The 17,728-nt window shown below is 36.3% G+C and overlaps 1 long non-coding RNA gene and 1 other non-coding gene across 2 annotated transcripts; one reads left to right on the top strand and one right to left on the bottom strand.

Moving 5' to 3' along the window:
- The first annotated feature begins 6,099 nt into the window (after nucleotides 1-6,099).
- LOC142168258 (uncharacterized) lies at nucleotides 6,100-7,068 on the top strand. Its single transcript, XR_012698234.1, has 3 exons — nucleotides 6,100-6,202; nucleotides 6,288-6,364; nucleotides 6,480-7,068. It is a non-coding gene; the product is annotated as an uncharacterized LOC142168258 (long non-coding RNA).
- Nucleotides 7,069-8,548: 1,480 nt separating this feature from the next.
- LOC142174112 (small nucleolar RNA R71) lies at nucleotides 8,549-8,655 on the bottom strand. Its single transcript, XR_012703446.1, has one exon. It is a non-coding gene; the product is annotated as a small nucleolar RNA R71 (small nucleolar RNA).
- Nucleotides 8,656-17,728: the final 9,073 nt, after the last annotated feature.

Below are 17,728 nucleotides of genomic sequence, written 5' to 3'. Positions count from 1 at the left end.
AAGGAAACTTCTGCAAGTAAATTATGGAAAGCACTGGAGGATAAATTTTTGAAGAAAAACAGTCAAAATAAATTGTACATGAAGAAGAGACTGTTTCGCTTCACCTATGTTCCTGATACCACAATGAATGAACATATCACCAGTTTTAATAAGTTGGTCACAGATTTGCAAAATATGGATGCAACTTTTGATGATGGTGACTTGGCCTTGATGTTGTTGGGGTCACTTCCTAATGAGTACGAGCACCTTGAAACTACTCTACTCCATGGAAATGACGAAATTTCTCTCAGAGAAGTTTGTTCGGCTTTGTACAGCTATGAACAAAGAAAGGGAGAAAAACAGAAGGGCGGAGAAGGAGAAGCACTAATTGTGAGGGGTCGTCCTCAAAATCAAACGAGGACTAAGAAGGGAAGATCCAAGTCGAGATCTAGACCCAGCAAAGATGAATGTGCCTTTTGTCGAGAAAAGGGGCACTGGAAGAAAGACTGTCCGAAGTTGAAGAATAAGGCCAGACATAACAATGGAAAGGCCATTATGGATTCAAATGTAGCTGATTGTGATGATTCAGACTTCTCATTAGTTACAACAGAGTTATCAACATCATCAGACATATGGTTGATAGACTCAGCTTGTAGCTATCATATGTGTCCCAACAAGGACTGGTTCGTGAATTTTCAAGAAAGAGAATATGAAGTCATCCACACAACGGATAACAGCCCTCTTACCTCATATGGCATTGGTTCAATAAGATTAAGGAGCCATGATGGAATGATCAGAACATTAACAGATGTTCGATATGTACCGGATTTGAAGAAGAATCTCATCTCTGTGGGAGCCCTAGAATCAAAAGGGTTCAAAATCATTGCAGAAAATGGAGTGATGAGAATATGCTCCGGTGCACTAGTGGTAATGAAGGCCAATCGGAAGAACAATAACATGTACTGCTATCGTGGTAGCACAGTTATTGGGACAGCAACAGTGACATCCAGTGATGACAAAGAGGCAGAAGCAACCAGGCTATGGCACATGCGCTTGGGACATGCTGGAAGGAAATCCTTGAAAGCTCTATCTAATCAAGGATTGTTAAAAGGCGTAAAGACTTGCAACTTGTAGTTTTGCGAGCATTGTGTCAAAGGGAAACAGATAAGGATTAAATTTGATACAGCGATCCATAATACTAAAGGCATTTTGGATTATGTACACTCTGATATTTGGGGTGCTTCCAAAACACCTTCATTGGGTGGGAAGCACTATTTTGTAACCTTTGTTGATGATTTTTTCCGAAGAGTGTGGGTGTATACAATGAAGATCAAAGATAAAGTGTTGGGAATTTTTCTCAAATGGAAGACGATGGTGGAGAATCAGACAGGCAGGAGGATCAAGTGTATTCGCACAGATAATGGAGGTGAATACAAAAATGATCATTTCAATAAGGTCTGTGAAAATGATGGCATCGTCCGACACTTCACTGTCAGACATACACCACAACAGAATGGAGTGGCAGAACGTATGAACCGGACTTTACTGGAGAAGGTACGGTGTATGTTGTCCAATGCTGGCTTGGGCAAAGAATTTTGGGCTGAGGCAATTACATATGCATGCCACCTCATTAATCGTCTACCATCTGCTGCCATTGATGGCAAGACACCATTTGAAAAATGGTATGGAAAACCTGCTGTAGATTATGACTATTTGCACGTGTTTGGCTCAATTGCATACTATCATGTGAAAGAGTCAAAATTGGAGCCGAGAGCAAAGAAGGCTATATTTATGGGGATTACTTCTGGAGTCAAAGGATACCGCTTATGGTGTCGAGAGACAAGGAATATTATATTCAGCAGAGATGTTACCTTTGATGAATCTGCCATAACAGATAAGGTGACAGTTGAAGATGTCAAACAAACTGGTGGTGCATCAAAGCAGGTGGAGTTTGAGGGAAAATTTATTTTTCCTACACAAGAAGCAGATGAGGAAACTCATGAAGATTACCCTCTGGAAGAAGAGCCAGTAGAGAGGGAGATTCCAACTCAGGAACCTCGACAACAACTTGAATCAATAGCAACCAGCAGGCCAAAAAGGACAATAACGAAACCTGTTCGTCTCATAGAGACGGTTGCTTGTGCAACCTCAATTGTAGCTGATGGTGTTCCTACCACTTATAAAGACGCAATCCAAAGTTCAGAAGAAGATAAGTGAAGGATTGCCATGAATGAAGAAATGCAGTCCCTTTATCAGAATCATACATGGAAATTGGCCAATCTCCCGAAGGGAAAGAAAACAATTGGGTGCAAATGGGTATTTGCAAAGAAAGAATGATTTCCTAACCAAGAAGATGTTCGCTACAAAGCAAGATTGGTGGCCAAAGGATATGCTCAGAAGGAGGGAATTGATTACAATGAAGTATTTTCTCCAGTTGTAAAATATTCCTCCATTAGAATTATGTTGGCTTTGGTAGCACAGTTGGATTTGGAACTAGTTCAGATGGATGTAAAAATGCGTTTTTACATGGAAACTTGGAGGAGGAAATCTACATGAATCAGCCAGAAGGATTCAAAGTTGCTGGAAAAGAAAATATGGTATGCAAACTTGAAAAATCGTTGTACGAATTGAAACAATCTTCTAGACAATGGTACAAGCGATTTGACAAGTTTATGTTGCGGCAAGGGTACAAGAGAAGCAAATACGATCATTGTGTGTATTTGCGCAAACTTAATGATGGTTCCTTTGTATATCTTCTCCTATATGTTGATGATATGTTGATAACTTCCAAGAATTCGGAAGAAATTGATAAGTTGAAGATTCAACTGAAGGAGGAGTTCGAGATGAAGGATCTGGGTGAGGCAAAGAAAATTCTTGGCATGGAGATAATAAGAGATAGACGTTCAAAGAAACTCTGTTTATCTCAGAAAGAATATTTGAAGAGAGTACTACAACGTTTTGGCATAGATAAGAAGACTAAGCCAATTAGTACGCCACTTGCTCCCCATTTTAAGCTAAGTACTACTATGTCGCCAAAGGATGAAACTGAACAGGAGTATATGTCAAGGGTACCGTATGCAAATGCTGTCGGTAGCTTGATGTATGCAATGGTTTGTACAAGACCTGACATTTCACAAGCCGTTGGAGTTATTAGCAGATATATGCATAATCCAGGAAAAGAGCATTGGCAAGCTGTAAAATGGATTCTACGGTATATTCATAGTACTGTAGATGTTGGGTTAGTTTTTGAGCAGGAAGGCAATCGGTCTGTAGTTGGATATTGTGACTCAGATTTTGCGGGTGATCTGGACAAACGAAGGTCAACTACTGGTTATGTGTTTACCTTTGCAAAGGCACCAGTTAGTTGGAAGTCTACTTTGCAGTCAACAGTTGCTTTGTCTACAACAGAGGCAGAGTACATGGCTATTACAGAGGCTGTGAAGGAGGCAATTTGGCTTCAGGGGTTGCTAAAGGAGCTTGGTATTGAACAAAAAAATATTACAATTTTTTGTGATAGTCAAAGTGCTATTCAATTAGCGAAGAACCAAGTTTATCATGCAAGGACGAAGCACATTGATGTTCGGTATCATTTCGTACGAGAAATCATAGAAGAAGGTGGAGTCACGGTGAAGAAAATTCATACTACGGAGAACCCTGCTGATATGCTGACAAAAGTGGTGACTGCGGTCAAGTTTCAACATTGTTTGGATTTGATCAACATTGTTGAACACTAAAGATTAAAGATGAAGACACAACCAAAATTTGTTATTGAGAGAAAATTGAAGATGTGGAATTTTTCCAAGGTGGAGATTTGTTGAAATTGTCAAAAGTCCCACATCGGTGGATGATAATTTTGAATGGGAATTTCACCCTATAAAAGGAGGCCTAATGTTTAGGATTTAAACACACCTCTCATTTGCCTTTTATCTTCTTAAGGCTTTTGTATCTTCTCTCTTTAGTATTATTTCACTTGTAATTTTGGAGTGGAATAAAATATTGATTGTGTCCGAGGAAGTAGGCAAAATTGGGGCCGAACCTTGTAAATTCTGGTGTTCTTTTATTGTTGTCTTATTGTTTTGTTTATTATTTAGTGATTGTCATAATTTTTGGTATAGTAGTTGTGACTCATTCTCACTATATACATTTGACTTCCGTAACAATATAAGATTGAAATTTTATTCGCAAAAGACATCGCTAAGATGGTGCTGTAAGTTGTACAACTAAACCAAGAGTATAGTTCCTTTGTATTCTGTAGGGACTTTTCCCCTATTTATCTTACATCTTTGATGTCTATTTTAAATTCTCTTAGCGGCTAATTTGGCCCGAGTTTTTAGATCTATGTTCAAACATTGACCAAGTAAATCCACATACTCAAGAAAGCTTTATTTATGAAAGAAGCCAGAAGTGCGAACTAAGAAACGATAAGTTGAGGGAAATAGTACAGAAGAAAGGGGAGAAGGGACTGATTACTCACACAAGATAAGGTTTCAGGAAGTAAAAAAGAAGAATTACTCCCTCCGTCCCACTTATGCGAGACGATTTGGAGTACATGGTCAGACTATCTAATTTTTCAGTGTAAATTCTAACTTAGAATCTTCAATTTTTTTCAAATAAAATTTTATATTTTTTCTAAACTGCACAAAAAGTACTATAAGTCCCAATAATTACAACAACAAACTCAGTATAATCCCAAAAGTTAGGTTTGGGGATAAGTCACAATAATTAACAATTTAAAATATTTAAAAGGCATGTGAAAAATTCACGGTCAAAGAAAAATTCCTTTTGACTCTCCAAATAGTAACGGTGCCACATAACGTGGGACAGATGGACTAATATATATCTTGTTCAGAAATTTATCAAATATTTGAATTTTAGCAAACCATGACTAATAATTAACCCAAAATCTAAAACGAAATAGCATTTCCAAATATCCAGACAACAACAACAACAACATCCAATATAATTCCACATGTGAGGTCTGGACTCTGGAGAAGGTGGTGAGTACACAACCTTACCCTTACCTTGTACATGTAGAGAATAATATCCACAAACAGACATAAAAAAATGTTATACCAAATTGAACTTATGCAGGCACAGTCACGGCAGTGGCAATTCTGCTGCCAAGCCACAACGTTTCTGATTCACAATATGTGAGGAATCTCTAAGTCTATGCAAATCGGTGACAAATTAAACATTCATGTCCCAATTGCGGCTGATAAATAGAAAAAATAAGATATTTCTTAAAGAACCCAAGAAAACAATCACCAAATCATAATCATCGTTATGAAAAGTTAAAAGTGTAATCTCAAAATTTTTAATAGTACTCTCAAGAAGTGAAAAAGTTCATTCCTTACCTCTCATTTTGATTCACATGAAGGAATTCTGGTATTGAAAAAATTATAGAATACGTTGTTCCTCAATTTGTTGAGTTTCTAAAGAGGGAACATTCTCTGCAACTCAAGGTAGAGACTAGAGAGTGATGTTTGATTACCTTTTTGTGCCTTCTTTAGCATATTGTGGTTGCAGCTTCACACTTGCTTTATCCTTGTGGTTTTGCATTCACAGACTGAAGCTACTTGTGTTCTCAAAAAAATTGGTTTTCATACCTGGCGGAGTACTGATGTGGCAATTAACCGTCAGCTGGTTCCAATTTCTCAAAGGTTTCAGGGTGATAATGTTAAGGTGTGTTTTACATTTGGCAGATCTCTATGCTGTATAGACTGAAGATTATGTTCATTAGCATGCTGATTGTATTTTCTTTCCAACTATAGGCTAAATGTTTTGAATGGTAATTAATTGTTGGTTTACAGTTAGATCTTCCATTATTGGTCGAGGGTGTTTGTTCGGATGATAAGAATCTACAGCTAAAGGCGACCTCACGATTCGAAGGAATGCTCTCTGACGGTATAACTAAGCCTGCTCCAGCTTCATTTCTGCTAATTTTTTTCAGTTTGCGTATCACTTATGTGCAAATTTGATTCATAGAAATGTTTCCGATTGTCCTCATGCATCTCCAGGTAGAGAGTGATGTGTTGATTAATTTGTTGTGCCTTCTTTAGTGTATTGTGGTTGTGGCTTCACACTTTCTTTATCCTTATGGTTTTGCGTTCATAGCGTGCCGCTGCTCAGATTCTCATACGAATTATTTCTAGTACCTCGTCGGAAATTGGTGAAAATTCTTTTGAAGTTTTTGGATTCTTCAAGTGATGATATTCGTGAGCAGGTGTGTTTTAAAATTGTCAGACCCCTATGTTATATAGACTGGAGCTATGATTAGCAAGCTGATTGTATATTCTTTCCAACTACAGGCTATGAAGGAACTGCGAAGTGTTGCTCATACCTGTCGTGGTCGTGATCATCTCCTTGAGAAAGGGGTTTTGTGATGGTAGGCTAGAAATCCGTGTTTTAGTCGTAGTATTGCACTCTAATGATTGCATTTTACGTATGTTTGAGCTTAATTGATAGTAAATTATACTTATTACGTGTTTTATGCCTTGTAGGAAATGATTCCGAGCTATTTAGGTAATTTGGAGCGAAATCGAACAAGTTGGAGCTTTGAAGTCTGAGTAGAAGCCCAAGAAATTAAGTCGGGGTCACGTTCGGGGATCGAGGACCAAGTCCGGATATCAAAAAGTGAACACATGAATTTACTCTGAGAAAAAGCCACTACTGCGCCGCAGTGCAAAAGTAGTCTGACAAGCAAAATGTGAGCTCTCTGGATTTCCTCACTAGCACGCCGCATGGGGCGGCGCGGCTGTGCAAAATTGTCAGAGTGATTTCCAAGTTCGGCTAGGAATGAGTAGTTTCGCCCGGGCTTATTTCTACACGGCACAAAAATATCAAAACACGATTTTGAAGGGACTTTTGACCTACGAAAGATTGGAGAACCAACCAATTAGCCAAGAAGACTTAAGAATTCATCAATATTATAACTTACAATCGGTACAATACGGGAGTTTGTATCAAAATCATTAGCTTTGATATTTTCTTTGTTCTTAAACTTATTTGAGATGCATTACTCCATTGTTATGGAGCAATTTCCATTAGAGTATTGACAGATACGATGTTTCGATAACGTGATTAGGATTCGATTCTTGATAATTGTTAGAATTAATTGCTGGAGCTTTAATTTGTATTGTGAGTTATTTGTTGTTTTGCTTAATCGAAAGAGGAGTTTGATATTGAATTTCTTCACATCTTATGCTCTAGTTTAAATTCGTGATTCAATTAGGTAATCGAAAGAGCCTATTGAATTGTTAATCGAACTAGAAAATAGAAAAATATTCGTGAGAAGCTACCCTTTAGATCATAACCATCATTTGATTGTTGCAATTGTTTACCGTGCTTCAATTGGATTAATTACTGAATTAACATTTAATCGAAAGAGGAACATTAACTTCCAGTGCAATCTGATTATCGGTTGAATTCGTGAGAATCAACCGTATTATAGAGTGAATTAACTCAAGAATTGAATCTCGAGTCGGTTATCTTTCACCTATCTAGTCAAATACCCTTATCCCTCTCATTGATATTTCTTTGTTGCTCATCTGCTGTCTTTTGTGATCAATGCTAAATTGTTATTTGCTTAATTTTTAGTAGTTCACCGTAGTAACAGTTATCAAATCAAGAGTTAATTTTCCTGGATAGTAATCAACTGGAGATTATTCGAACACTGTTTAAATCCAATCCCTGTGGAGACGATAATAAATTTATATTATCTTTGACTAACGAGCAATAATTTTGTGTTGTGTTTTGTGCTAGTCAAATTTTGGCGCCGTTGGCGGGGATTGGTAACTAATAGTGTTTAAAATAGTTTTTAGTACTAATTCAGGAACTAATTTTTACTTTAGTTATTCACGTTTCTTACTTGTGTGCAGGATACAGGTTTGATTTCTCTGGTGTATGACTCGACCGTCTTCAAAGGAAGTGATACCCTACGAACCAGAGTTGGAGAAACATCTGCGACAACTGAGAAAAGAAAGAGACTTAACAGAAAAATTCTTGGGTCAAATTTCGACTCAAGATACCATGGCAAACAAAGAGAATGATGGAGTAGACTTAGCTACAAGAGAGGCAGCACAACTAGAAGCTGCACGGAGAATTGCTGATGAGACCGTCAACGATGATGGGGGTCGAAGATTCAATCTAAACCGACCCTTGGTTGAAGACCAGTTTGAGCATGCAACACCCAGCCCTTGAAGATCATTGGGTGACTATGCTAGGCCAGTCTATAATCAAGGACTATCAAGTGTCAGACCCTCACCCATAGTAGCAAACAACTTCGAATTGAAGCAAGGCTTGCTTCAAACTATCCAAAACAACTGCACTTTCAGAGGGAAGGTGAACGAAGATCCTAATACTCACTTGATGGACTTTGAAGATATCACGAAAACCTTCCAATACAATGGAGTATCAAAGGATGCAGTCTACTTAAGGGCATTCCCCTTTTCATTGAAAGAAAACACAAAGCAATGGCTTCGTAGCTTACCCTCAGGTTTTATCAGGACATGGGAAGATATGACCAAGAAATTTCTTGACAAGTACTTTTTAGCTGCAAAAATAAACAGGGAAGTTCAGAAGGGAAATCCACAATTTCTGCCAGAAAGAGACATAAACAGTTTTTGAAGCTTGGGAACGATTCAAGGAGATAGTCAGAAAGTGTCAGCACAATGGAATCAATTTGTGGATGCAACTCCAGAATTTTTGGGATGGACTGACACCGTCCTCGCGACGAACTCTGAATACGGCATGTGGAGGTCCACTAATGAAGAAAACGCCGGAGGAGGTTGTCTTAATCCTTGATGAATTATCTAAGGATGCTAATCAGTGGCCGGCTGAGATTAATGCCAGAAGAAAATCAGTTCGGGTTCATCATGTGGACTCTAACACATCCATGCAAGCCCAGCTAGACACCGTGGCCAAGGAGATAAAAAATCTCACATTCACAGGAATGTTTCCGATTGATGAAGGTTTAGAAAAGGTGCTACAAAATGCATGCTTGGCACTTTCTTACCTTTCTGATCATAAACATGGCAATACTAGGGCCGTGTTTGACATGGGTGTTTGTCCGCGGCTGGTTGAATCTACATTTATTGAGAGCAGTCTTCTTAGTGCTGGACCTTTCTATTCAGCCAGACACATGAACCATTATTATTTTACTTTTTGCATCCTAAATCCAAGTGACTATCCAATCTTATGCTTATGATTGACGCACCCCTACCTGTCCCACCCTTCCAGCATCATGAAATTTCCTCCCGTCCACCTACGCCCTTCCTATAAAACTCTAGTTGCCTGGTCTTTTTATCGGAAAATCTTAAAAGAAATCTAGTATATCTCCTAACGGAGACACTTCGATTATATTTACCACCCCAAAACTTCCCCTGCCTAATTTTTTAATAGCCTCCCATTTGGTAAAGCTGCCCAGACAAGATTTTAAAAGATTTCTTCCTCCTGTAAGGTGTGAATATAGGTTCTTTTCCATCTTCAAGTCTCCAGCAAGTTCCTCCCAGCTTCAGTGGCCATCTATGCCACATTCTTTTTGTTACATTATTTTTTATTCCCTCCGTTCACTTTTACTCGTTACATTTCATTTTTCCAGAGTCAATTTGACTCATTTTTGAACCTAAATTGCATTAGATTTTCTTAATATTTTAAAAATAAAATTAGATATTCGGAAACTATACGAAAAATACTATAATTTATAATTTTTCTCATATCAATATGGTGAAAAAATACATGTTAAAATGTTGGTCAAAGTTTACATAGTTTGACTCTCGAAAAGCGAAACAAGACAAGTAAAAGTGAATGGAGGGAGTAGTTTTTTCGTAACTTAGCCTTTTCAGATCTTGATTTGATGGCTCAACACAATACCTATTGATGTAAGTTGGTAATAAAAAAAAAATGGAAGTTATCTAGATATAGGCTGAAAAGTATCTTCAAATACTCAAATATAGTGCTTTAACACTCCCAAATGGGGCCTTGTACTTTCTAAATATCTTAAGATGCTATGGAGAGGTCTGAATCACAATGCTTTCCTATAGGTGCTTCTAGCAAAGTTTCTTTTGCAAAATATGAACTTGAAGTTATGTGATATTGATTGAAATACTTCAATTGGTACTTGGAGAGTTTTCTTTAGTCGCTTGACTTTTTGCTGCAACTTTCTTGTTGATGGGTTGTGTGCCCCATTTGATGTTGTTGTACACATCAAGTTCTTGCATATCACAGATTTTCAGGTGTGAAAAGGGAAAGATACTAAGATAGTTTGACTCGCCCTTGTAAAATTGCCACTATCTTAGGATTGGTTTGCTGGAGATGTTCAATTATTTGTCTTCCCTTGCTGACGTGTTAAGCTACTATAACATCATCCTTCCTTCAATGTGCTAAAATAGTTGGGTGAGTGCATTTTGCAAAGACCACACTGGAAAACTGGATCTTACTTTTTTTTATCATTCTCAAAAAAAAAAAAAAAAAAAGATCTTTTATTTTTTTCTTTAAATCTTTTGCTAAATTGTAACTTAGACATGCACATTACTTTATTTTTTTTACTAACATCAACTATCTTCACAACCCAGCACATTGTTGAGCATGGCCCTCTTCCTTGTCTGTTGCACTTGCTAACAGAGGGCAGGGAGGTTGAGGAAGTCTGCCGGATTATAGCAAATATTACTGCTAAAGGTATGTCTTCAAGCAACCTCTTTTCTTTTAGTGATGGACTTTTCATTTGATGAAACCTCCACCGTATAGCCAAATATGAAAATATGAAACCAAGCTTATGGCTGCGACTGCAATTTTATATGCTATTAACAGTGTTGATTGTGAGGCTCATATTAAAGAAAAACAAAGAAAAAATGAGAGGTGCCTAACTTTGTTGAAGAAAATGAGAGGTGCCTAATTTTGTTGACAACTTTGTTGAAGAAAATGAGAGGTGCCTAACTTTGTTAAAAAATTATAGGACTAAATCAACAACAAGACATCTTCTTTGTAGTAGTTGAATGACATCTCTTACTATAAATAGAGGCCATCATTCTTCATTTCAATCACACTAAAATAAGAGAGAAGCAATAGAAGTTAGAGAGAGTAATCCACAGATTGTAGTTTGTGAGATAAATAGTGAGTGTGAGTAATATTGTTGTGAAATATTTTAAATAAAGAGTATTATTTCTTTCAAGATTGTAGTAGTCTCTTGACACTACTAAGTTGTAATATTATAGTGGTTATATTGCTCCGCTCGGGCATTATATTTTACCCATTAAAAGAGTTGGTGTCGTTGTTACTCTCTTGTGTTATTATTATTTGTCGTGAATATTATTCATGGGCGGGATTATTATTTTTCCCAACAACGTGGTATCAGAGCCATGTCAAATAATAGTACGCTGTCTTTTCAGTACCACCGTCTCACAAAAGATAATTATGAGAAATGTTGTCTACGTATGAAAGTCATTCTTGGCTCTCAAGATGTATGAGAAATCGTAGATAGAGGGTATGCAAAACCCGATAATGAGGAAGTTCTGTCTCAAAATAAAAAAGATGTCTTGGCAAAGACAAGGAAGAAGGATCAACAAGCCCTCACGTTCATCCATCAATGTCTGGATGATGCCATGTTCGAGAAGGTGGCAGATGCTACCACCTCAAAGGAAGCTTGGGAGATTTTATAAAATTTTCTTCAAGGAGTTGACAAGGTGAGGAAGGTAAAACTTCAAACTCTAAGGGTTGATTTTGAAGTTTTAAAAATGAAAGAATTCGAATGCATTTCAGATTATTGTTCAAAAGTGAAGGTTGTTGTAAATCAATTAAGAAGATATAGGGAGGACATAAAAGATATCCGTGTGGTAGAAAAGATCCTTCGAACTTTAACACCTAAATTTGATTTTGTGGTGTGTGTTATTGAGGAGTCTAAAGATTTAGACTCTATGATGGTAGAGCAATTGGAGGGTTCTTTACAGTCCCATAAAGAAAAGATCAAGAGGAGACAAGAAGTGCCATTGGAGCAACTTCTTAAAACTCAAGCATCCTTCAAAGATTATGGAGGTGAAAAGAGCTATCGAGGGAATGGACGGGGACGAAGTCGTGGCAGTCATGGAAGAGGAAGAAGCAACGCTAACAACTTCAACAATGAAGTTAAAATCCACCAGACATTCAGAGGTCGTGGTCGTGGACATAGAGGAGGAAGAGGACGTGGCTACTACCAAGAAAATAATGGACAAAGGTATGACAAATCAAAAATTGAGTGTTATAATTGTCATAAATTTGGCCATTATTGTTGGGAATGTCGTAGCAATATTGAAGAAAAAGCTAACCTTGTTGACGACAAGAAAGAAGAAGTTGAGTCAACGTTGTTGATGACACTCACGGAAAAAGACAAAGATGATTGCAGCTCGTGGTATTTGGACAATGGAGCAAGCAATCATATGTGTGGATGCAAAGAGAAGTTTGTGGAGATCAATAAAACGGTGAGAGGTAATGTGTCTTTTGGATATACCTCAAAGATTCAAATTGAAGAGATATGTATGATTCTGATCTCTTGTAAAGATGGTAGTCACAAGTTAATTCAAGATGTTTATTATGTCCCAAAATTAAAAAGTAATATTTTGAGTTTGGGCCAACTTCTTGAAAAGGAATATGACATCTACATGAAAAATATGCATCTTTGGCTTAGAGATTCAAGAGGAATTCTAATTGTTAAAGTGCATATGGCTAAGAATAGATTATTCTCTCTGAATCTTAAGACAATTGATGCAAAGTGTTTGAAGGCTAATGTGCAAGATGAATCATGGTGTTGGCACATACGATTTGGGCACTTAAATTTTGAAGCGCTCAAATCAATGAGAGAAAAGAACATGGTGCATGAGATACCATCAATAAGCCATCCCAATCAATTGTGTGAAGTTTGTCTTCTTGGAAAACATGCAATAAAGAGTTTTCAAAAGGAGGTCATGTCAAGATCAACCAAGCCGCTTCAGCTTGTTCACACTGATGTGTGTGGATCAATCAATCTACCTTCCTTTGGTAAAAGTAAATACTTTCTACTTTTCATTGATGACTTTAGTAGAAAGACTTGAGTTTATTTCTTGAACCAAAAATCTGAAGCTTTTGCTACTTTTAAAAATTTTAAAGTACTTGTAAAAAAAGAAAGTGGCTATGAAATAAAAGCTTTAAGGTCCGATAGAGGAGGCAAATTCACTTCCAAAAGAATTTAATGACTTTTGTAAATTTCATAGAATTCGTCACCCTCTAACGGTACCTTATTCACCCCAATAAAATGGAGTTGCAAAGAGAAAGAATCGAACGATTCTTAATATGGCTAGATGTATGTTAAAAGCTAAAAATATGCCCAAGAAATTTTGGGCAGAAACTGTATCTTGTGCAGTTTATTTGAACAACAGGTCTCCAACAAAGAATGTTAGAGATTAAACCCCTCAAGAAGCATGAAGTGGAAGAAAGCCAAGTATCAAGCACTTGAAAATCTTTGGGAGCATAGCCTATACTCATGTGCCACATCAAGGGAGAGCGAAGCTTGACGATCGAAGTGCCAAGTATGTGTTTGTTGGCTATGATACGAGTTCAAAAGGCTACAAGCTATACAACCCAAGTAGTGGCAAGATGGTGGTAAGTCGCGATGTTACATTTGAAGAATTGGCATGGAACTGGGAAGTTTAGGAAGAAACTTCATATGATTTTCTTCCATACTTAGGTGATGAAAAAGAACCAGAGACCATGGAACCTATGCAGGATACAACTCCACCTCCTTCTCCAACAAATGTTGCATCTCCCCCTTCTCAAAAAAGTTCAAATGAACAACCGCAAAGGACAAGTAGTATTCAAGAGCTCTATGAGGACACAGAAGAAGTTACTAATTTTGATTTTTTATATTGTCTCTTTGCTGATAGTGAACCAATGAACTTTGATGAAGCCGTTGAAGACAAAAGGTGGAGACAAGCCATGCAGGAGGAGATTGAGTCAATAGAGAAGAACAACACTTGGGAGTTAACAACTCTTCCCAAGGGTCATCGTGCAATTGGAGTTAAATATATATACAAGGCAAAGAAGAATACTGATGGAGATCTGGAGAGATACAAGGCACGACTTGTAGCTAAAGGCTACAAGCAAAGACAGTGCATAGCGAAGAAGGAAGTCAAGCTCAAATATGTGAAGTTGCATGATCAGACTGCAGATATCTTTACAAAACCTCTTAAGTTTGAGAATTTTTAGAGATTGAGATCAAGTCTTGGAATGAAAAAGAAAAATCAAAATTAAGAGAGAGATTTGTGGGGCTCATATTAAAGAAAAGAAAAGAAGAAAATGGGAGATGCCTAACTTTGTTGAAGAAAATGAGAGGTGCCTAATTTTGTTGACAATTTTGTTGAAGAAAATGGGAGGTGCCTAACTTTGTTGACAACTTTGTTGAAGAAAATAGGAGGTGCCTAACTTTGTTGAAAAATTATTTGACTAAATCAACAACAAGACATCTTTTTTGTAGTAGTTGAATGACATCTCTTACTATAAATAAATGCCTCCATTCTTCATTTCAATCACATCAAAATAAGAGAGAAGCAATAGAAGTTAGAGAGAGTAATCCACATATTGTAGTTTGTGAGATAAATAGTGAGTGTGAGTAATATTGTAGTGAAGTGTTTTAAATAAAGAATGTTATTTCTTTCAAGATTGTAGTAGTCTCTTGACACTACTAAATTGTAATATTATAGTGATTATATTGCTCCGCTCGGGTATTATATTTTACCCATTAAAAGAGTTGGTGTCGTTGTTACTCTCTTGTGTTATTATTATTTGTCGTGGATATTATTCATTTGCAGGATTATTATTTTTTCCAACACTGAGATAGACAGATCCAGTATCAATATGTAATCTCTTTTATTTTATGGGGTAATCATCTCTGCGATATCGATGATATTCTTTCTAAATACGATGTTTTGTTGTGCTTTTTGGCTTTAGGTCTTTGGTGGATATGTAATCTGTGTGATTTGCCTCTGTGTGATTTGCTATGAGATAGATATTGTCACAGCAAGTCTACAAGGATTAGACTTGAAGGTTGGGAGGGAAAAAAGGAAGAGTTTGGAGGCGTTAATGTTTATGCACAACTGATTGAAAAGTGTGGGTGGGTTGGGGGGTTGGAAAAGATAAAACACCTTATAATGTAAGTTAGAGTTTTTAGTCAAAATTATCCCTTATCTTTGAGAGTAGGTCTAATTTTGTCCTTTAACTATTCTCCTGAGTATTTTAATCCCTTAAGATTGCTAAAGTAGAGCGCCTTTAGTCCTACTAACAGAATTTGGTTAACTCTTGTAAAAACTAACGGTGATTCCATGAGCATCTCACGTGACCAGTAAAAAAAATAAAGACAAGCAGTAAACATAAACTCGTTTCCTTATTCGTCACCCCAATTCAGCCAGTCAGAATCCTATTCCGAAGAAGAAAAGCTTCATCGAGCGGAGAATCAAAAAGAAAATTGAAGTATCCAAGGAACCCTACGGATTCGATTCGGTCGAAGCAACAACGTGGATTAAATTGAGATGGCAGTCGAAGTTTTATGATACCATGACATGCCAATTGACAATGCCATTGAAGACATTGTGATACTGCCCCTGATGAATATTTATTGTTCGCATTTTATGTGTGTTTTCTCTGTGTTTATTGATGTGTTTATTTGGATGAGATTGTGGCACTGATTTTGTGTGCAATCTGGCTTTCCTTTTTAAAAATTTCCTTTGATTTAAAAATTTCACACACCTATATATAGATTTTAGTACCACCGCCTAGTTCAGATTCTATGACAATAGATTGTTTGTGTAGAAATAAGTTGAAATAGAGTTTTTGTATGATTGTAGATGGACAACATAAATTGTACTTAAAATTTTCTTGCCTTTTCCTTTAATCCACGCTTTTCTTCAGAGGTATAGGATGAATGGTAACTATAAAATTGGAAAAATCGGGAATGAGTTTAGTTGTTTCACTGTTTGGCTTTTAACAAGAGTTACACGATTGGCATGTGGTATGGTGATAGTCACCGTCAGATTTTTTACCAAATTCTGTTAGTAGGACTAAATGTGCTCCACTTTAGCAAACTTAATGGATTAAAAATGCTCGGGAGAATAGTTAAAGGACAAAGTTAGAACTACTCTTAAAAATAAGGGACAATTTTGACTAATGCTCGGGAGAATAGTTAAAGGACAAAGTTAGAACTACTCTTAAAAATAAGGGACAATTTTGACTAAAAATTCAGGTAAGTCACGACTACGAGGCTTATGAAATATTTAAGGCTATCAAATCGGGGAAAAGGAAAGAGACAAATTTCTGAATTCTATATTTTCATATATACTTGTGAACTTGCTGTGCTTTCTGCTGTTGCGTCTATAGCACATAACAACTTGCTGTTCTAATAATCCAATTCGGTAAAAGGAAGGCCATTTGTTTCCTTCTTTCAGTATCCAAACATTCAATATCTAAATGAGATATGTAAAGGTCGTTGCAATATCTAGAATTGGGGTTGGATCCAATCTAGTGCAAGTGTGCAACTGAGTTGGTAGAGATTATATCACAACATATTTCTATGCTTAATGATATATTCAATGACATATTTTTCTTCATATTTCATGCCTATATAAAGGCCTTGTAATAGATAAGAAAATACACACAATTGAAGAAGAAAATCTCTTCCTTTTCTCTATCTCCATTTCTTGTTCATGTTTTACTAAATTGCTTTTATTTCATAACAACATGTCTTGTTCATGTTTTACTAAGTTGCTTTTATTTTTTAACACGTTATCAGCACGATGCCATAATCAATTGAGTTATTTACATCTATAAAATTATCCTACATCATAAAAGGCATGTTCCGGCCATGTCTAATATTCATCTTGAAGAGATAAGCTTTTCTTTCTCATTAAGCAATTTCAAAGAATGGTATCAAACATAACTGAAGTAACAATAAGGTTGAGGAGACCAGTACACTGTGATAAGGCATATAATGCTAATGCTAAGATACGTTTTCTAATCTTTTTTAATTAATTCATTTTCTTATTCGTTTTTCTCGTAGGTTCTTTATTTGTTATGAAAGTTTCCAATGCTAAGTATTTTCTTCTTACAAATCCATTCATATTCTTAAGTGTTTTACTTTATAAAGAAAAATATTTAAATTTAAACTAATTACTACTCCATGTTTTACTTATTTTATTTTGTTGCATTATCAATATCCATTTCAATGAACGAGTTTCTAATATTTGTTGTAAGTTTGATCTGATCTCTTTCATCTCGTATCCTGGTTATATAGATCTTATTATAAGAATTAGAAGTATATAATGATGCAGATAAGAGTTACGTACTAAACCAAAGACCAAAAAAAGTACAAGAAATTGGGGAGCTACTACAGCTTTTGCAAAGTCATTTGAGGAACTTTGGTTCCTTAGTTAAAAAAAAAGCAAGAACCTTATGTAAAGTTTTCCTTAACTAAATATTTTTCTATAAAATATATGCTTGACCATCATGCGCCATTCTGACTTTTGAAAAGGTAATGTGAGGTAAGTTTCTCTCAGGTAATCTTAATAGTACAACTAGCATACGTTATTGATAAATAAATATACGATCCAAATGAAAAAAAAAATTGAATTAGCATTGGCCGATCAAAACTTTTAATTCTCGTATATTGAAAAATTGAGTGAGTTTGTATCTCTGCAACCCAATTTTTCATTATTTGTACACGATATTCTTAGTACACTCCATTAAATAAAATAAAAAA

This window comes from Nicotiana tabacum, chromosome 2 (genome assembly GCF_000715075.1).
Source record: "Nicotiana tabacum cultivar K326 chromosome 2, ASM71507v2, whole genome shotgun sequence".
Classification (NCBI taxonomy): Eukaryota; Viridiplantae; Streptophyta; class Magnoliopsida; order Solanales; family Solanaceae; genus Nicotiana; species Nicotiana tabacum.
Note: the sequence above shows the minus strand (reverse complement) of the source record. Positions and strands in the feature narration are given on the sequence as shown.